General features: G+C 36.2%; 1 protein-coding gene across 1 annotated transcript in view; it reads left to right on the forward strand.

Moving 5' to 3' along the window:
* Positions 1 to 22,318, forward strand: part of LOC129761275 (uncharacterized) — a 543,642-nt gene that overhangs the window by 297,410 nt on the left and 223,914 nt on the right. The window lies entirely within an intron of this gene.

Genomic DNA, 22,318 nt, shown 5'->3' on the forward strand with positions numbered 1-22,318 from the left:
ATTTTACTGTCTAAAATTTTCAAAAGGATCGGTCTACTGGGCGAATTTCTACAGCGTTTTTTCCGTGATGCAATTTGATGTGACACACCCTTTATTTACGTACCAAAACCAAAACAAACGGTGTGCTTTGTTCTTCTCTCACAAACACTATCAACCCATGAAAAACAAGTGGCTTTACCTATACTACTAAAATGGCTTCGTTCCACCTTCACCTTAAATGTTTGCGATTTCGAAAGCACGAAATTTCAATTTTGGAAAATTCATACCTCCATGCGTTTTTTTAAATTGAAACCCTATGCAGAAGAAAATCCGATGTTATGATTTTTTTTCAAGTTTGGCTTCAAAATACAGGTCGGACTCGATTATATATAGACGACCATTTTTTTTCAACAATTATTTCAAAATCCTATACATAATCGAATCTCAAGTAAACAATTTTTTCATTAATGTATGAATGTCAAACATTAATAGAAAAATAGCTTTTTTTGTGATTCGATTATGGTATTTGATTCGAAAATTAACGTTGAAAGTGAAATTGCGATTATATATAATCGAGTCCGACCTGTATACCTATCACCTCAAAATTTTATCATTTCGATCATTATTTTTGTATTTTTGTATAAACCATATCCAAATAACTTCGTTTTTCTAACAGAACATATTGATTTATGTTGTTCAATGACAAATGGCGCTACGTCTGCTTAATAGAACTTTCATCATGCGCAAGTACCTTCTATTCGCCTAATATCAGGCGCATCGCCGGCGATCTGATTACCATAATGAATGATTGAAATTCTTCAAATCACACATGCTCGGATTGAAAAATGACAATCACGGTATTGTCATCAATTCTGATGAAACATCAACTGATGGGCACGTGCTGGAGGGCCGTTCTGAAGGAATAAAAAGAAATAACATTAAACAACAAAATCCCGCCACGAATGCTTCATTCATTATAAACATCATAACATATTTCGACTAAATATCTATGAATATTGGATGAGATGAAAAAAAAACAGCGCACTATGATGGATTTTTATGTGTATCGTATGATGATTCTATGGAGTCAGGACAACGACTGCTATTGCGACTGCGACACAATCAACAGAAGCGGCATGGGGAAAAATACATTCACTTGCGAAATGCTATCATGAGCAACGCCGACACAATCTGTGCCATAGCCAGGCTAAAATGCAATGCATATAATGTCATGATAGTACGTGTTCAAACAAAAAATTAAGTCTTTGATGACGTTTATTACAATATTACACGGTTGAATGGCATTTTTTTAATATTTGATATATTACCTCATATAAATATTTTAGTTTGGTTAATCGTCAAAATACGCCCTGAGGAAATTGATAGTGTAATTTTCTCTGAAATTCCAGATCCGTCTGCATATCAACTACTAACCGTATTAAACATGTATTCCATGTACATGTTCCATTTCTGCAAATGGGGAAAAATTTAAGCCGAAATTTTGTCTCATAATGATTTTATGTTATGAATGAAGTTTTGGGTATTTAAATTATGACCAGATGCTATGTGGACACTTGAAAAGGGGTGGAGGAATATAGTTACAAATGGTACGTAATTTGGATGATAACAAACAAACAAAATAATGTATATCGACTGCAAACAAAAGGTTTTCACGGGGTTTGCAAAATTTGCATAAATACATATTTATTCTATATCATATTTGTTTGATACAAACTTCTTAGCATATTAAGTGATCAGCTTTTGATATGCATCTTAAGTCAAAATATAAATTGCATTTAAAAATGCATGTTTTTTATGGTCATATATATTTTTTATGTTGAACATTTTCAATTATTTGAATTTTTAAATCTACTTAACCAAACCTTAACCCATATCTACGACTCTACTATACAAATTCCGGACAATTAAATGCTCGATATTAGACCACCTCACTCCAAATTTCTGAATATATTTCTGTAAAATCTAACCAAGCCGGCCCTTTCGTGAACCTCCGTTGTTCTCATCCAGAGGAGCAAGATCAGAATGATTTTGAGAAATTTATTCTAAATGCGTTGAAGTTTCAACCTATGTGTCCGGGCACAGCCCTTCCAGACCGGAACGGCAATCTCAATTGCAGGGTAAATTATCTGTTTATAGACATCCATCTGTTTTTTTTATGTTTAGGTTAGGTTTTAGGTTTTTAGGTTTAGGTTAGGTTTAGAATTTCATAATGTTACATTTTGTGAAGATTTTCCCAACGTGAGATCTGTAAATCAAATGACTTTCTAGTAGGGTGCCAACGAAAATGGTCATCTCTAATTTCAAAAACTTACCTCATAGAAAATGTTCACCACCTCGCAAAAACACCCTACGCCAAATATTAACTCAATCGTACTCAAGGGAGAGTGGGGCAAAGCGGTCAAAGTTTGAGCTTTTTTGAAAATCGAAAAATAACCCCAGGGGGGGATAGATGGAAATCGGGGTTTTCGAAAAAAAAAGTTTGATGCCAAATGTCTTAAAATTGCATGAAACGACGAGATCCAGTGTCATCTTGATTTCTTTTTGTCAAAAATCGACACTGGGACTTTTCTTCGGAATACGAAACGAAAAGTATGGTTTTGGGTTCCAATTAAAATAGTTATCTCGATTTTTTATTCGGAACTTGCTGCGAAATGTTGATTTGCACGGTAATATACCCTTTACACAATATTAGCTCATTCGAACTTCACTTATTAGTGTCACAGACGTAAAAATTTGAGTTTTTTTTTAACGAAAGATCACCGAAAATCGGGGTTTTTAAAAAAAAAAAATTTGTGCCAAATGTATTAAAATTGCATTAATCGTCGAGATTTCCTGTTATCTCGAACAAAAACTTTGTCAAAAGAAAATATTTTTTTGGCACTTGGTCATTTTTCCGTCTGAAAAGTCGATTTTTGACAATTTTTTTTAGATAACTGTAAATCTCGATGTGTCATGTAATTTTAAGACATTCGGCAACAAAAAAATAATTTGAAAACCCTGACTTCCGATGATTTTTCGGTTTTCAAAAAACTCAAATTTTAACGTCTAATAAATTAGGGGGTCTCCGTAGCCACATTGGTTGTGCGTTCGCTTTGTAAGCAATCGATCGTGAGTTCAAAACTCAGGGCCCTCATTGACCATCTTTGTGTTGTTACAGACGTCCACGCAACAATCAACAGCGATGGAGATCGATCCACGGTCGAAATTAGATCGATTCATCCATACAACTGCACTGCTCTGCAAGACACATCGGGCTGCTGTTCTATAAATAACTCAACAATGATCAATCGACTGTCTCCGCTGTCCGGTGGTCTAACTGGATAATGGAAGAACGGAAAGAATACTCTTACTCCTAAATAGCTACTGTGTAAATGTACCATATGCAATGGTATAGAAGGAATACTGGCGAATGGCAACTGTGTAAAGTAATGTGCTATAATTATAGATATGATAACCGTGTGACATGTACACGATTAAAATTCGGCTCTGTTACAGCTAAAATGCTAATGAGCCTAAAATAAATAAATGAGATAAAAAAAAGTCCCAGAGTGTCGAATATTGACAAAAAAAAAGTTTCAGGATGACACTAGATCTCGACGTTTCATGCAATTTTAAGACATTTGGCATCAAAAAATTTCTTTACAAAACCCCGATTTCCTTTACCTCCCCCCTTGGGTGATTTTTCGATTTTCAAACAAAAAACTTAAACTTCGACCGCTTTGCGCCACTCTCCCTTAAGTCCGATTGAGCCGATATTTGGCATAGGGTGTTTTTTTTGAGGTGGTACACATTTTGAGTTCATTAAAAAAATTCATTAAAATGGGGCACATCGGATTTCCATTATCCCCAGTTAGTTGTTTCATCATATGCCCACGATTTTACTTTAGTTTATATCATTGCCCTAGATTAATGAAGGAAGGAATGTGATAACTACTATTTGCTACTTGCCTAATTATTTAATTTAACTAGCTTTCAGTACATTAAACCGTTTAAATTAAAAAGATTTTTTTTACTTTTTCTATTAAAACATAAATACGAGGCATCTACAATAAAAATAAAACGCATTTTCCTGTTAGTGAGACATAAACCAAGAGTCGGTTTTATCCTAACTTAAGGTGTCGGTTTTAACCCGAATGGACTTGAAATTTCTAAACCAGCATCTTTTTGAGCGTCTTTAAGCAACAAAATCACCCGTTGTATCACCGAATAATGATATAAGATGAATTTGGGTGGCAAGAATTAAGGTATTTCACAAAATTTTTCCGCCAATAACACTTAAATTCCTATAGCTAAATTTCACACGAACTGTTTCCAGTTTGCTGTTCTATTTCGTTTTCTTGTCTGTTTCGTCAGCAACGCAAGCCAATTGAAAATTGAGTTTATTTTATATAAAGTTCTTTCGCATTTATTTTTTTAGCTCTAAATATTTAAGCTAGATATTTTATAAATATAAAAATTCCAAAAGTTGCTTTATCATTCTGTATTGAATGATGTTTTTAGAAGATTCGACCAAAATTCTAATCTATTTTTGGATTTTTTCTTTCTTTCTCATTCGAGTTATTATTTCATTTGGGTTTTCACGACATTCCGGTAAATTTTCCACTTGGGTAAATGGTATTCGAGTGAATGTGTGTTCTTTTTTGACGCTCTATCATAGATGCCAACCTTCCTGATTTTTCAGGATTTCCCAGACTTTTTGGCACACTCCCTGATATCCTGACAAACACTAAAATTTCCCTGATTTTTATAAAATGATCCTGATTTTTCCTGATTTTTCACTTTTAGCTAAATCAGAAAAAAAAATACACATAAATATACTGAAAGTTTTGCTGGTTGTTTATAAGAACTGTCACAATAGTCTACCTTAAAAAGCTTTCCGGTCCGCGCTTATATAATGCTTACTCTTTCTTTCGATTATACTCTATCTGTTCGCATTTTCGAAGGTACAGTGTCGACATTTTTTAAATTTTGAAGTTAACGTGAAAGTAATATAATCTATAAGAATCTCCAAGAATCTATAAGAAAATATGCCCGAAGGTTCTCGTAATTCCATCTCAATAAAACGAAGATAAGAAACAGAATAGGAACGGAAACGATGAAAGGAATATTAGCGACCAAATTTATGTACAGTAAAATAAAAACGATACAGGTTTCATTACATTTTCGCAGCAAATAACATCCAAGTATAATATCTCTTTTTTATTAAACTGTGATTATCATTAAAAAGTGTTTTATTTCTTGAAGCGGGTGATGAAAACGGGTAATTTAAAACAATTCGACTGACCCGGTCTTCGCCTGAAAAAAATTATGATCTGGTTCAGGTGGTATTGGAGAGAAATTCTGTATTGTGAGCTTCTACCAAGCAACCAGTCGATACTTTCCCACAAATACTGCTCGCAACTGGACAAATTAGCTTCCCTAATTAGTTAATGTTTAGAATTGTTAGGCTACCTGAAAGATTTCAAAACTTCCTGAATTGATTGCAAAACAACACTGTGCATATAAAATTAAAAAAAAATAATACTTTTGTTTTCTCAAAAATGGGTACGAACTTTCCGAACAACCCAATTATGAGCTATCCTGATTTTCCCTGATTTTTTTTTCATTCTCCCTGATTTTTCAAAAAAAAAAAGTTGGCAACCCTGCGCTCTATAGTCTCGTTTTGTTATAAAGCAATTCCACGAAAAATCAGACGAGAAACAGTCGATTTTGACGCGGCCCTCTCCGATTTTCTTAAAGCTTTGTACATACAGGCAAATCCTTTTTTGTGTTTTTGTGCGATTTTTTTGTGTGATACATGAAAAAAATCGTGTTTGATGAAGTTATCGACACTTCAGTTTCTTAGCTGTAGTTTGTTCGCAACTGACAGTGCGAAAAAAGTCAAGTTTGCATCTAAATTTTCCACTGTCCTTCCCATCCCTGTCCCCATCGTTTCATCAAATGCAATATGACATGATTTCTAATGGAAACAAGTTCCGACCTGCAGCTAAAACACAGTCACGCACATAAAGTCAACATGTCACAACATACAGCAGAAAAACGCAGGGAAATCGAATATGATTCTATATTCTACAACCTTTCTCTTGTTCTAAAGAGTTTTAAATAATGAAAATCATTTTTGTGAAATCATAAAAAATGTATATTGCAACTGGACATCACGAGTAAGGTTCCGTCATCTTATATGAATTCCATAATTCCATATTTTATGTATGAAACTTGCTATATCTCGAGGACGTTTAGTTCTAGAATAAAACGGTAGAGGAACTGGTACAAATTCGGTACTCCGTAGGTAATTTGGTACCCACCCGGATCTCCGGCGGTAATGAGCGCACTCTGGTGGTGAATAAAAAAAAGTCTTCTAGTAATGTAGTAACAAACGTCAGCTTGAGCTTGAGCTTGGGTAGACTGTACAATTCGTAGTTGCTCTCCGTGATTGACCTGAGCCCAACCAAATTGCACAAAGAACACAGAATGACGCTTGGGACTAGCAAATCATTCTCGTTGTGCAATTTTCGGTGATTCGGGCTTTAAATGGTCAATAACGACGCCGGCCACGTCCTTACAGTCACCTGGGGAAGGGAAGGAATGTTTGTATGATATTCGCCGCCCGAAAGCAAGAAGGGTCGCCTCTATAGCGTGGTTCCCTAGAGTTAATCATGGAAGGGACAGTTGTTAGTGGTAACAGGTAAGAATCAGGATTCGCTGTGGTAAGTGATGTGATTATGTATACACGAACTATCGACAACTCGACGAAACGAAATTCTGAAAATCCTATATTTCATTAATCTTCGCGTTAAGCGTATTTTTAACGAAACAATCACAGCGAAACCTACCAATCGCTACGGCAGAAGATTGTCCTGGGAAACCTGACAAGGTAACCGAAAAAATTCCTTCAAAATTAATCGGACTAGTGATATACGTCGTTATTTGTCATGCCTACTCTTTATCGAATTCCAATCGCGACGGTAAAGAATTAAACTTAGGAAACCTGACAAGGTACCCGAGAAAGTTCCGTTAAAATAATCGGATCATTAATATATTTTGTTATTTATCGTGCCTACTCTTCATTGAATTCCAATCGCGACGGTGGAAATTTACTCTTGGGAAACCTGACAAGGTGACCTAAAAAATTCTTCTGAAATTAGTTGGACCGGCAATAAAATTGAAGAATAAAAGATTTTCAGAGTTAAGTTATTAAAAATTTTTAGAATTCTCGCGTAACTTTTGAAAAGGTCCAATGTAACATTTTCGTCAACTCGAGAAAAACGAAGTTGAAGACACGAACATTATTCCGCGAATTGTCTTAAAAGTTATCGATCTTTATCGCTCCTCTCACCACTAGCGATCAAGAATAGCTCTCCAAAACCAATCGTACCTGTTGTTCCGTGATTTGAGTTTAAAGTTGAAGCCAAGGAGCGAAAAATGTTACATTGGACGTTTTGACTGCCCGCGTTTGCACATTGGACATATTACGTTGCACGATAAGAATTTGAAACTAACTACTAAACAACAATCCAAAAATCAGCATTTCGTCCTATTAAACAGATTATTATTGTTATCACCCGTTGAATTGAACTGAAATCGATAACAACTACTGTAAGAAACAAAAACTCAAAACGACCGAAGTACGACTTCGTGTTGTTTTGACTGCTTTGTTACTTCGGACGTTTCGGGCATCGGAGGAAAGTGGCGTCCGAAGTAACAGCCGGGTGCTTAAAATCCGAATCTGTACATTGGATATTTTTTGTATCGGCGATAAAAAGATGAAGAAAATAGATACGCGAACGATTGTTTTTGTAATGCATTCAATGATTGAAGACTAATAGCGTGCATCCATTAACTCGATTTGTTTACATTTTTTACATAGGACCTTTTCAAAAGTTACGCGAGAATTCAAGAATACCAAATTTGAATGTGTGAAAAAAATAATTAAAAATAAATCTTATCTGACATCACTGCAGTGCGGTTATTTACACCTTCCATTTGGCAACACTCGTAGATATTTCACATCTCTCATGCTCTCTTCCTCTCCCTCTCTGTCTGGAATTTCTCGCGAATTTTTTCCCCTAGTGATATCGGCACTGCGGCACACACAGTCTTCGAGTCTGTTGAACACCATAAAACGCAAATCGACATCTGTGTGCAACAACTTAATTTTTCTGAACGAGGCAAAAAAAACTGCCATTTTCGCTATTAAAAAGATGGACCAAACTTCACTTCTATCACACATATCAGCGATTTCGAAAAACCAGACGATACTAACAAATATCTGCCATACAGCAGAATTAACTGAAACATGTTTTTACACGTTGTATGACGAAGAGAACCGAATGCGGAGCGATGAAAAAACACAACCGCACCCGACGACTGTACGATCGTCTCTCAGTAATGTAGTAATAAACGTCAGATGCCAAAAACCCAAAATATCTGTGTTTTTAAAAAAAAGTTCAAGTTTTGTTGTTTTTGAAATCTCGAAAATTTTTCATGTGCGTCTTTTGGAAAATCGTTAAAAATCGAACAGTGAGCCGATTTTAAATATTAAAGCTGATTTGGATCAAGAAATTGATGTTCTTCAACGAATTCGAGTAAGTGTATCGAGATTTTAACATCAATTTTCACAGATTTCATTCCAAAGTGAAAATTCGATATGCGGGTAACTTGGCACCCCAATGTAAACATAGTGTTGATGATACACTATGCTAAGTATTGCATGCCCATGCAGCAAAATTTTACTTTAGTTTACTTTTTTAGTTAGAAATAAATCGAGATGAAATTTGTTCACTTTTCAAATCGTTTTTTTTTGTTCCTCTTTGCTTTGTAAAATTGCATGCTCCTTCGTCAAAGTTGAGTTAATTTACGTGAGATAGTGTACTTCACTTCTATTTTGTATGAAAATTTTAGAAAAATACATTTTTCACTGATTTCAGGACGATTCTTTTAATTTGAAAAAATAAAAAAATGGGGTGCCAAATTTATACCCAGGCATCTCGGGTACTCGAATTTGAGTTGTTTCACTTCTATGCTCAAAGCTCTGAGCAAAATCAAGATTTTTGAAATCGGTTTGCGGGGAAATGTCCACAATAGATCCCTTCATAAGCTGACGTAATATTGAGTTGGGGAAAAGGAAATGTCGTATTCCTGATCGAAATTTGACGGTTTATTTGACATACTTAAAATTATCCAATTTAAGTCAAATATGCGCCGTTTTGTTCGCAAACTTGTTGCCATTTAGAAGGCAACTTCATTATCCCCCCTTTATAAAATCCTCCCTCCTTATTTGCAAAAAACTCAGACAGCCAGTTTTCGCAAGCCTCTTTTGAGGCCAACTTAGTATCACCAAGAGCGTTTTGCATGGACCGGAAGAGATGATAATCACTTGGAGCCAGGTTCGGTGGGTGCAATAGGACATCCCATCCGATCTCCCGTAGCTTCTGGTGGGTCATCAAAGATGTGTGAGGCCGAGCGTTGTCCTGGTGGAAAACAACACCATTCCTATTGATCATTTCTGGCCGCTTCTGGTCAATCGCCTGCTTCAAACGGTCAAGCTGCTCACAGTAGAGAACAGAGTTGAGGGTCTGGCCATAGTTGAGCAGCTCATAGTGGATGATTCCCTTCCAATCCCACCAAACACACAGCAAAACCCTTCTTGGCCGTCAGTCCGGGCTTGGCGAAGGTTTTGGCCGGCTCACCGCGCTTCGACCCCGACTTTTTTCGCTTTAGATTGTCGTACGTGATCCACTTTTCATCACCAGTCACCATCTTCTTCAAAAATGGGTCGAGTTCGTTCCGTTCCAACAGTGCATCGCAGGCGTTGATTCGATCTAAAAGATTTTTTTTGCGTCACCTCGTGTGGCACCCATACATCCAGATTTTTTGGAATCCAATCTTCTGCAAATGGTTTCAAACGGTTTTATGGTCTATACCTGGCCAATCGAGCGAGTGCTCACATGCCGGTCTACCTGGACGGTTTCAACGATTTTATCGGTTTCCACGACGATTGGCCTACCAGTAAGGGGTGTATCTTCGACAGTCACTACACCAGAACGAAATCGATCAAACCAACGCTGTGCTGTGCGAATCATTACAGTATCGGGTCCATCAACTACACGATTTTTTTCGGCCGCCTTCGTTGCAGTTTTACCTCGCAGGTAGTAAAAACGTAAAATATGGCGAATTTATTGCTTGGTGGACTCCATCTTTGACGCGCTATAACTTGAGACTGAAAAGGACAATCACAACACTGTCAAAACGACACTCGTAGCACAGATTGTCGTCTTTAAATAGCCGTATAGTATGACCCGATGCGATAAGTACAACACAAGATATGTTACGTGTTGACAATATACGACATTTCTTTTTCCCCAACCCAATATGAAGAAATTCCGAGCATTGGCCAAGAGATAAGTCCAAAAAAAACAAAATGGAGTACCGAATTTGTACCAGTTCCTCTATATATAATTTTTCATGTGAAATCGCATGTAGTTTCTATTTTGTTATCATACTTTTCTTAAACTATAATATTGGTGAGATTTCTATTATTAAAATCAATTTTTGAGTAAGATTTTTTAACGGTATTTTTAAAATGTTATTTTTCCTAAATCATTATTTTTTCAACAACATTCATCAACTTTTATATATACCATATTATAATCAGACGTCCAGATTACGAGTTGTGATTTCTTGCAAAGTTTCAAACGTGAATAGTGTGCTTGTCAAAAATAATTATCATAACAATTGCTAAAAATAACACGGGATTATGTGATATTTAGGTGAATGTCTTCCAGGAAAGTAAAAGTCGGGTAGATGGTATAAAATCGATTTTATTTTCAGTCAGTATATTTAACCATCCACGGTAACATAAAATCTGACTTTGACATTTGTATTCCGGATCGAAAACTTGTTACAGTGCCTGCAGCTGGATCAACGATTCCGATTGGTACGATTTTCTATTATTCATGTCGTACAAATGTGATAATATGTTTTCGTCCACATGTGCTACACCAGCCGCAGTCTTTTCCCCGGCGCCCGGTCTACCTATCGTTCCATCGACATTACATATGTTGTCGGAAAGATCGAAACCTTCCCGTAATCGGGCTTTGGAACGAGAAGATTCAATTGTCAATTTCCTTGACCACAAAATGAACGATTCCCACTTTTCTCGACACTGGTTCCTCCGAGTGGAACATTTTGTTTGGAGCAGCACGATACGATGGGCATTGAATTGATTGTTTGTAAATTTTCGGATAATGCCCCTTCGCCGCCGAGAGTGTCGAATTCGAGTAATGAATTGCTTCCGGAGGAGCGGTTTGCAAGCAGCAAGCGTTTGCGCGGAAGTCGTCCCATCTGTATCAGGCCGTGAGATCTGGACCAAATGCGATCGTTTTGTTTTCGCTTTCCATTCGGTCGCGCGCAGCAGTGAGAGAGATGCCTCAAACTTCATTTCCTTAGCGCTGGGAATGTGGAAAAGGTGCGGCTAATGATTGTTCCAGTTATGAGCAGTAGCAGCAACAGCAGCCGCAATGGCAGCGCTCTCCAAATTCCTATTGCATCATCATCTGGAGGCGGTGGAATTCGCGAAGTGTAACACAACAATGAGGGATTGTGTTTGTTATGACGCTTGGCGTCGTGTTTTCAATCATGTTGGTTTTTTGTTCGTCGGAATCTCTTATGTGTAGAATTCACGCTTGGCCTCATCCCACCTGCGATGGGCTGCTCTATAGGACATCCAAATTGGTATAACATCTAATTGAATGGCATTTTTGCCATTTCTTCAAACGTTCACTTTCTTCATTCTTCAAAGTGCTGTTACATTTTAGTGTAGTAATAGTCTAATTAAATTTCAATCGTAACCTAATGAAATAACCTTCTGACAAACGAAATACTTCTATTTCCTTCCTAACAAAAAAAAAATCACGAGTTAACTCGTGTGTTTTTGCACTTTACATAGTAAATTGCCCGACCAACAATGTGTTAACAAATATCACGCATCAATCATTCCAAACCTGCCTTCAAACTGCATTCACGCATGAAGCATGAACAACGATGTGTGTACACTGGGGCAGAAGGATGACGCTCGGCGGCAGCGGCCATTGCAAAATCCTTGACCACCCGAGATATGGAGTCGGTCGTAAGGGCAAAACCAAACCGAGCGATACAAAATCAAACAAGCAAAAAAGAAACACATTATCCAATAAACCGACACTTAACACGTCGTTAAGTGTTCTTAAGCAGGTAATTGCAAAGAATTAATCCAATCCGTATCGTTTTCTTTCTTTTGCGCGCTCCGAGTTTTAACAACCCCTATCTGTTTCTTCGACTGCTAATATAGATCCGACGAAACCTTGTCCGTCCGGTGTTACCTGGGCTGCATTTCACACAAACACTCGACGTTCGGCAAGTTGTCGATGAGGCAAATGATGATGGAAAATGAAGCAACGGTTGAGAAGAGCGCAGATTAATTGAAATTTAATTGAAATATGAGGATCGCACTCACCGCGCTGTCGTTTCTTGTGTAAGGGTAGATGGGATTGATGGCAGCGGGTTTTGTAACGCCAGAGATGTCGAGAACATGCATGTCGATTTTTTGCATCTTCGCGGAAAGAGGTTACTTCCTTCGAGATGTTCTTGAATTATCTCGAGTAGCTTTTGATTCAAATGTTAAACGATTGTTTCCTTCTTTTATTCACCAAGTTTCAAATTTGGTTTCCATTCAAAGGTTGCAGTCGATTCCGAAATTCATTAGTATAAACGGATATCGTCTATGGAGTTTGACTCTCCCTTCCTTGAAACACAAATTTCTGCATCATGTTTTTATGGTTGTTTGACACTCCTTTCCCCTCTCTAAATATGAGGAGGGAGAGGGTGCTGAACAACTCGAGAACTTATCAAACAAATGGAATCAAACTTAGCATATAGAGGTTTTAGGGATCGATAAACGTTTCTATGGTAGTTCGACACTGCTCCCCCCTCTGTAAAGGGGGGCTACCTTACAAATGAAACACAAACTTCTGCATAACCCGAAACTAACCAAGCAAATGGAGCCAAATTTGGGATGTGATGGTTTTTGGGTACGAGAAATGGTTCTATGATGGTATGACACTCCTTCCTCCTTTGGAAAGGAGAGGGGGTCCCATAAAAATAATGCACATATTTCAACAAAACATGACAATTGAGAATTTTCGGAAAGCTCTGAAGGAAAATGGGAAAATTCGAGAAATTCAATTCGCATGTGATCTACAATTACATATTGACAAGCGTTGTTAGTCCGTTTGATGTTTGCGCTAACGAAATTGATCTTCTTCCGAAAGTGGAAATGGGTTTCAACGCACTCCTATATCGTTTTCTATCTATATAACGGGTGTTAAATAAAAAATGAGAATTTTTTCAATACCTTTCAGTAACTCAAATAAAGAGCGTAAAATTTTCTTTCTCCAAGAAAATTGCTCTTTGGGCTCCCTAGAAACAGTAGGCGTGTTTGGTTTTGCTAGTTTGAATTTAGTCAAAGCAAAGATGGCGTCGAAACAGCACGTGCTCTGCGAACGCATTGTACGGTTCAACGAAACGCATTTCCAGCAAAGAAAAAAAGTTCACGGTGGCACATTTTAAGGAAGAAAATGTACCTGTCAGTACGGTATATCGTATCCTGGGTTCCCTGAACGTAGAGCGGAAGGTCGGAAGTGGTCGTCCGGTGACGATAATGACGAAGCAGAGGAAGACATCGTTAAAGAAGCTGTTTGACAACAAGGACGCAACCAGCCTGCGTGACGCCGGTCGGAAATATGGCTGCTCCCACGTACCCTCAAGATGGAAGGAATCGTCTGCAGGAAGAAGACGAGGTCGCCGGAGTACACGGAGGAGCAGATTGAGACGGTTAAATCACAGTGTCGATGGATGACCAAAAAATACCGCGGGACGTCTTTCGTTCTGGATGACGAAAGCTATTTTCCGCTGTCCAAAACGCATATTCCAGGAAATGATAATTACTACTCCAGCGACAAGTCATCCACTCAATCATCCACAGGTTATGTTGTGCATCGCCATTTCCGACCGGGGCATTTCAAAGCCTTGGTTTAAGCCGAGCGGTCTGGCAATCAACCAACAAATCTATCGAGAAGAGTGCCTCGATAAAATCCTGCTGCCGTTCCTGAACGAGCATCACGCGGATGGGAAGTACGTCTTCTGGCCGGACAAGGCGTCTTCCCATTACGCCAAGAAGACGCTGGCGTATCTTGAGGAGAAAAAGATACCGTTCGTGCCGAAAGATCGTAACCCAACAAACTTGCCCCAGTGCCGCCCAATAGAGGATTTCTTTGGCTCACTCAGTGCCCTAGTGTATAGAAACAATTGGAGGGCCAAGGACACGAAGCAACTGACTACAAGAATCTGGAATTGTATCCGGAAAATGGACGTAAGTGCCGTACAACGTTCTTGTGAGAGCATCGCGACAAATTTGCGTTGAACAGCAGACCACGGCCCTTACTCAAACATTCACTGACATTTTTTTGAAGAAAATACATTATGTTATTAATAAAAAATACTGAAATCGATGAAAAAAAATATTTTTATATGTGATTGAAAAAATTCTCATTTTTTATTTAACACCCGTTAAATAAAAATAGATCGCCATTTTAAATCGCAATTTTATAGTAAAAAATAATTTTTAAGGGTAGATTAGAAGATCAAACAATGAACAGTTCTACGATTGGACTCATGAACGTGCGCTTAGTAAGAAAACGTGGATGTGATAACGAAAAATAAATTTTGGGCGGGACGAAGTTTGCCGGATCAGCTAGTATTCTTTGCAAATATGATCATCTGAACAAAATTGAACGTAGCTAGGTAGATGTTTAAATCTGCTTAATTATGTCCTTTTTGCTCTAAAAATCATAAATTCAAATGAAAATATTAGGCTGGAGAAAAAAGTTATCCATTATTTTTTGGGTGAAATTCGAAATTGTTTTTTCAATATGTCAGGTCCGGACTATATGGTGGATGCATTAAAACATCCCAATCAAGCTCTCGGAATTGTGTGGCCTTGCGTTGTCCTGATGGAACACAATGCCTCTTCTGTTGGCCAATTCCTGTCGTTTATGATCAATCACTAGCTTCAAACGGTCCTTTTGTTGACAGCAGAGATTCGTGTATTGCATTAAACAAAAAAATATTTAAAAAAAACTATAATTTTTTTAAAAATTAATTGAATTGTACGTAGTTTAGTGTTGCAGTATCGGCACCATAAACATCAATCACAATTTCAGCGCCCTAGCTTGCATTTTCGCATTTATGAAATAAAAAGTGTAAATTTGTGAATTTTCTCTTTGTTGACCTCCATTGCCATTGCATTGCTCCATAATAATTATGGACGTATTGGGGAAAGGGAAAAGTTGGGTAAGAATGTAGAGATTTTTCCAGAGAATACAACATAAGTGATAAATCTTTAAATCCGCTTGGATAGTCCTTTGGTTTATTAGATTTTCAAAAACTGTCTAATTAGCATCTTCATATATTAGGATATTATCGCAGAATAAAATTAATAAAAATTGTTTGGCAAATTATTATATACTAGCTGGCACGGCGAACTTCGTCCCGCCCAAAATTATTGTTATGATATGAATTCTTTAGAACAAACTCTAAACTTTTTCTCATCATAACATTGTTCTATGGACAGAATACAACAAATACAACAAAATGATCTTCATTTTCAAAAGGGACCTTTCCTTCTTCGGATTTAGCGATTAGCAACACATTTGGCCTTCCTTTATTATTTATATAGATAGGAATCCATTTTCACCTTCAAACAAAGATCAATTTCGTTAGTACAAACATCGAGTGGACTAACAACGCTTATCATGATGTAATTTTCGAACATATGGGTATTCAAATTACCGATATTCCCGAACTTCCTTCAGAGTTTTCCGAAAATTTTCCGATTTTTCTATCCGTTATATTGATCTATGGGCCAAGACAAATACAACGAAATAAAGACGACTCAAAAAGGACCATTCCTTCTTCGGGTTTTGCGCTTAGTAACACATTTGGTCTTCCATTTTTATTTATATAGATATAGCAGATAGAAGATATAGGAGTGCGTTATTTCATCTGAAAAACCATTTCCACTTTCAAACAAAGATCAATTTCAATAGCGCAAACATCGGGTCGGCCGACAACGCTTATCATCTTATAGTTTCAAAACATATGGGAAATCTATTTTCCGAATTTTCCCACCATCCTCCAGAGTTTTCCGATTTTTCTCTCCATAACATTGATCTACGGGCAGAGACGAATACATCAAAATAAAGATTACTGAAATCAGACGATTCCTTCTTCGGGTTTCACGCTTAGCAACACATTTTGCCTTACATTTTTATTTATATAGATTGAGTATAAAAACAAATTCATTCGTAACGATATGCATAATATGCAACAAAGCAAGAAACAAAATCAAAGTTAACATTTTGTGGATCAATGATTTTCTCTAGAATCTTTCTACGTAATTCTCGCAGCAGAAATAGTCTTTCTTATGACAATCCGTTTTTCCTCAGCCCAAGTAATGACTTTGTCGATTTCACATAAGATTGTTTCTTTTGAAAAACAATTAATTTTCGATCTTTTCATCTTCATTTACCTGACATGGTTTCAAAACTGATGAAGCATTCACTCACTCGGCAAGTCGAAAACGAATTTTCGTCATCGTAGAAATATGTGTTTGGATGCGAAACACTTGACTTTGTCATCGTCGTTCAGGGCACAGTATTGTCCTGGTCCATCAATTTCTGCTGAATTGTTCTCTCACAACCGACAACGGATTATCATCACCATCATCGAACTCTAGTTCGGTGTACAGCATTTCCCATGACTTGACAATGGAATCAACCGGTACCTCGTCTCAAGCCACGGCTATCCAAAACGATTGTGTGTTTATCCGAAACCCACTCACCCGAAAGACAGTTACTCCTCCTTCTTGCGAAATGTGGATTTGCACGATAAAATACCCTATGCAAAATATTAGCTCATTCGGACTTCATGTACTATTGTCGCAGATGTCAAAATTTAAGTTTTCTGAAAATCGAAAAATCAAACAAGGGGGACATCGAAAAACGGGGTTAAAAAAAATGATGCCTAAAGTCCTAGAATTGCATGAAACGTAGAGATTTACTGTTATCTCGAATTTTTTTACCTCAAAAATCAACTGAAAAGACAAAAAAAAACGACCAAGTGTAAAAAAAAGTAAATTTTTTACCGAAACCTTTTTTTCTCAAGATGATCGAGTATGAATGAAATCTGCTTATTTGCTACGATGCATAATTATGATTAGAATTTATAATTATTTTTGTTTATTAACTTGATTTTTTATGATTGGATTATCCGAAGGCCTCGATTATTCAGAGTAAATTAAAAAGTAATTCTCCGAACAATCGAGTCCGACCTGTATTTGTTTTCTCTTCAAATACGACTCTTTTAGCTTTAAATGCGGTAGGCTCATGAATGGAACCTAAAATCATAGAACCTTGTTACAATTAAAACTTGATTGTTATAAAAAGAAATTGGTAGATTTTTTGAAATTATTCTTTTTTTTTTCAGGTCAGTAAGATAGTGGATCGTTACGACAGAGTAGAAACAGGTCGAATCCAGGTAGGTATTTGATAATAGGGCAAGAGATTTATTTGGTTTTAATAATCACGGTGCACGCACACGGGAATCTATTTCATCGATGTAAGTAACAATAATCGAGGTCTAGGATTAACCAGACCTTACCGCACTGAGACCGAATCATTCGAATACGTGTAGAGCAGCGATAACGTTGAAGACCCACTGAACGTTGGACCGAGGTACCTCTCCCGTCTTATAATTCCTGCGAGAAAAGTGCTTTAATGATTAGCCTACCCTCGTACAAACCATTGGTCTTTTTCAGAGCTACCAAAATATTCTACTAAAGAGATAATACTAAAATTTAAATACATTCTAAAATAATATCAAGTGGTAAACAAGCGAGTTGAATACAATGCAGTTGTGTCCTAGCATACCCTTTGTTTTTTTTCGGAAATTTGGCGTTCACGGTTTGAAGAACTTGCAATTTTTTTTTCGCCTTATTTTCTCCCGCATTTCACATGCCATGACATTTTTCAATTGTTCGATAGTTAGATTCAAAAATAATATAACTTTCTTCCTAGAAATATACTTCTCTGGAGTTCCCAAATCGATTGATGCATATATTTCGTACATCCATCGGGAGATGACCGAGCAATAAGCGTTTGAAATTTGACAGTTTTCGCGATGCAACTAACAGTGTTCATTCCCTAAATTCTCAACATGTTCCCGGATGACGTAATCAAAATACGGACAAACAATCCGCTGCCCTAAAACGTTTGTGTGGATGCTCTGCAGTTAATGTATCGTCTGTGGCTGCCCATCACATCAAATTCAACATTTTTGTTTGCGGACGTATCAACTGAACCAGAAATGAGCTTCGTAGCAAAACACAATAAAATGATCTGAAATTGCGAGTCATTTTTTTTATAGCGAACGAATTTTGATAATTAAATCGGATGCATTGTATACGTTGCTTGTATGTAAATCTGCGCATTTTTATTTTAACAAATGTCACAAATCTGAAAATGCTTGCGAGTATGTTTCAAAATCGAACCTCCAAAAAAATCGCTTTCAAGTCTGTAAGTTTCGCAAATATTACGAGACAATTACAAACTTCCGATTCTACAGAAGTTTGATCCTAAATCGGTAAACATATTTTTGTTTACCCAATCCTGATAATCTGAGGCATAACAATTTTACAATATATGTTCATGATATCAAACTTTCAAACAATCGCAATATGTTAATTTTGTGTATGATTGCTTTCTAGTAATGCAGGTTGGACTCTATTATATATGATTCGATTATATACAATTTTGGACTCGATTATATACAGTTTGAATTTTTTTTATATATTTCAGATATGACTTATTTCAAGAAAAAAAATGTAACCTTTCAACGTTAAGGTGAAACTTAAGCGACTAGTGCATGTACAGGGGGGTAAAAATCGTGATTTTTAAGATTTTGCTTGAATTTTCCCCAGAAATTGTTTATATTAAATAAATTGAAGATCGGTTAGAGTGCTTCAATTCAATCAAGTTTTATGTAAATTTTTAGGATAAAATTAATAACACATTAAAAATTATTAACTTTTAAGTTTTTCACTTCCAAAGTAATATAAAATTCCACTAATCTAGATGTTCCACTACTATACCCTGTACTAAATTAAATTGCCTTCCGTAGCGTACTTTTTAATGTAGAGCCAGTTTAAGGCTTCTTCTTCTTCTTCAATGGCACTAACGTTCCTAGAGGAACTCCGCCGTCTCAACGTAGTATTACTTGCGTCATTTTTATTAGTACTTAGTTGAGATTTCTATGCCAAATAACACGCCTTGAATGCATTCTGAGTGGCAAGTTCTAGACTACGCGTGATCACAGTGCAAGTCGGAGGAAATTTCTTTGATGAAAAATTCCCCCGACCAGAACGGGAATCGAACCCGAACACCCGGCATGTTAGTTATGACGCTAACCACTCGGCCAAGGGAGCACAGTTTAAGGCTACAGAGTTCGAAATGAAAAAAAAGGTCTATAACTCTGTCATGTCAAAATCCTTCTAGGCATATGTTCGAATATCAACATATGCGTAGAAGGATTTTTTTTTTCATCAAATTCAATCGTCTATCACCTCTTGAGAGATTCAGGATAACTTTTTTTTCATGTGAGAAAGGTGTTTTCTAACTTTAAGAGGGTGAATCGAAAATTAAATTCTTCGTTTTTATTGACATAACAAAAAATATGAGCATAAAAAAACAAATAAAAAAATCGTGCCAGGAGCATTAAAAAATCGTGTTCGGAACACTTTTTGAAAAAAAAAAATTTTTTTTGTGCGGTAGATAGGGACCGCATAAAAAAGTTTCCCCCAACAAAATAACTCAAATCCACGCCGTTCACTGTTCAATTTCCTTTTGTTTCCCTACTTTTCGATGGGACAGTTTGCCTTTTCGGTTGCGCGTGGCTGTTTTGTGCTTTTAGTTGCATACCGAAGCGTGATGCTGTTAGATATCATGTCATGCAAAAACTTAGAAAAACTTAGAGCATTTGATGGGAGGAGGGGAATGATTTCAGAATAATTGAGACGCAAATATGCTTTTTTTCGCACTGAAATGCATATAAACCATCGAAAAAAACTAAATGGACGATAACTTAGTCGAATATGCTTCTTTTCATATACCGCACATAAAAAAAATCGCACAAAAAAACCGCACAAAAAAAATTCTCAAAAACACAGGTTTTACTGTATTTAATAGTATTTTCGTTTAACGCTTCTATTTCATCTAAAGAAGTAATAAACAGTCTAATGCAAGATCGATATTTTTTCTGTAACTATAGCGGTTATAGACATATTTTGAGCACTCCTCGAAACAAAATATGAAATAAGGTAAATGATTTTGGTTTGTCCAGTCTAACATATGATCATGGTTTGCCCATTTTTTGAATGCTCTAATTCAGCACACCTTTTTCAAATCAGGTATTCGAATGTTTCGAAACATATAAATAAAATTGTCTTTTTCATTATTTACAGTAGTTTTATAGTGTACTAGCTGTACCCTGCCACGCTTTGCTGTGGCACATAGTGGTTACATGGTTGAGTTGATTTTCTTCAATTTGCATGATTTTCATGTCGTAACCAAGAAAAGTAGGTTGTTTTGTATATTGTATCATAGTTCGAGCTTAATCGGTTCCGTACTTTTCTAATTTTTGACGCGTACACAAACGAACACAACATTTATACATATATATATATATATATATATATATATATATATATATATATATATATATATATATATATATATATATATATATATATATATATATATATATATATATATATATATATATATATATATATATATATATATATATATATATTTATATATATATATATATATATACACAGGGAAACTTCGATATAACGTACACATTTCCAAAGTGTAAAAGAAAATTTTTTTCAATATTTTTTTTCTGATAGAACAATGAATTATCTTCATTGTGAGGCTAAAACAAGTTTTGTACCTTCAATCAATTCCGAAATATAGCTGGTTTTGTGATTCCGGATTCTAAATGAATCAAGCTTTAATCAACAGTACGAGGGGAAACATCATGAGAAAGGCTGGCTTCGTCTTCTGATTGAAGTTATATATTAACTTTACTAAAACAGCAACACAATAATGGAATATAGACTACGTTTGTGAGTACTTTATTATGCTTCGATATAACGTACAATTCGATACAACGTACAATTTTGAAAGTGAAATGTACGTTATATCGAAGTATAGATTTTTACGGGATAACATTTTTTAAAGTATTATAAAATACACCTTCTATTGGTGTTAATGCGCCCCTCATTCGAGCTATCTTTTGATCGATCACCAGATGATTATTTGGCACGTATTCAGACCTTCTCTGGATTATAACACTTACAAATATTGTAACCATCATGCTTGCACACCATTTATATCAACAAAAAAAAACATTGAACTAACGCATTTTGATGAGTTCAGTTCTGATCATGAGTTGTCCAATTCAATAATGTTGTTTCGTCCACATGATTTCTATGGCAACCGCTTGGCGCGCTGCAGTTTGTTTATTGTGTCCTTCGCGCATAGCAGAAATAAAGTTTCTCTGTGTTCAGTGTGTTGAGGTGAACACTTTTGAAATGTTCAAGAAAAGGCAATATTCTGGAGAAAGTCTAAATTATGAATAGACCAATATAATGACAGTAAACTCAAGCAATGATAAATGCAACATCTGCTTGAGAATTCGAATGGACAAACCATGATCATTTTTTGGACAAACCATGATCAGAGATGGTCAAACCGTGACCATAATTTCTCTCTAAGGAAAATCGTTAAAAAACATAAAAATTTGAATAATTTCAACGCCTTATGGTAGTATTAGCAACTAGAGACTTGGAGCTTTTCAACAAACCCAAACTCGTATCGATTATATGTGATTTTCATGAAGAAAAATCGATTTGCATTTACTAGTTGCGTAAAAACACCCCAAATCGGACAAACCAAGATCATTTACCCTACGATGTTAAAAAACAAAACTGCTTGAAATCAAAACTAAAAAAAATATAATGACGACATTTTAGTGTTCGAATAAAACTGTTTACTTAAATTGAAAAATGAAAAAAAATTACAAGACATTTTTTTTAGAACTTTGATTCCCATTCTTCATTTTCCGAATATCCAACAATTTGTCCATACAACTTTTCAAAGTA

The sequence above is a fragment of the Toxorhynchites rutilus genome, chromosome 1 (genome assembly GCF_029784135.1).
Source record: "Toxorhynchites rutilus septentrionalis strain SRP chromosome 1, ASM2978413v1, whole genome shotgun sequence".
In the NCBI taxonomy this organism is placed as follows: Eukaryota; Metazoa; Arthropoda; class Insecta; order Diptera; family Culicidae; genus Toxorhynchites; species Toxorhynchites rutilus.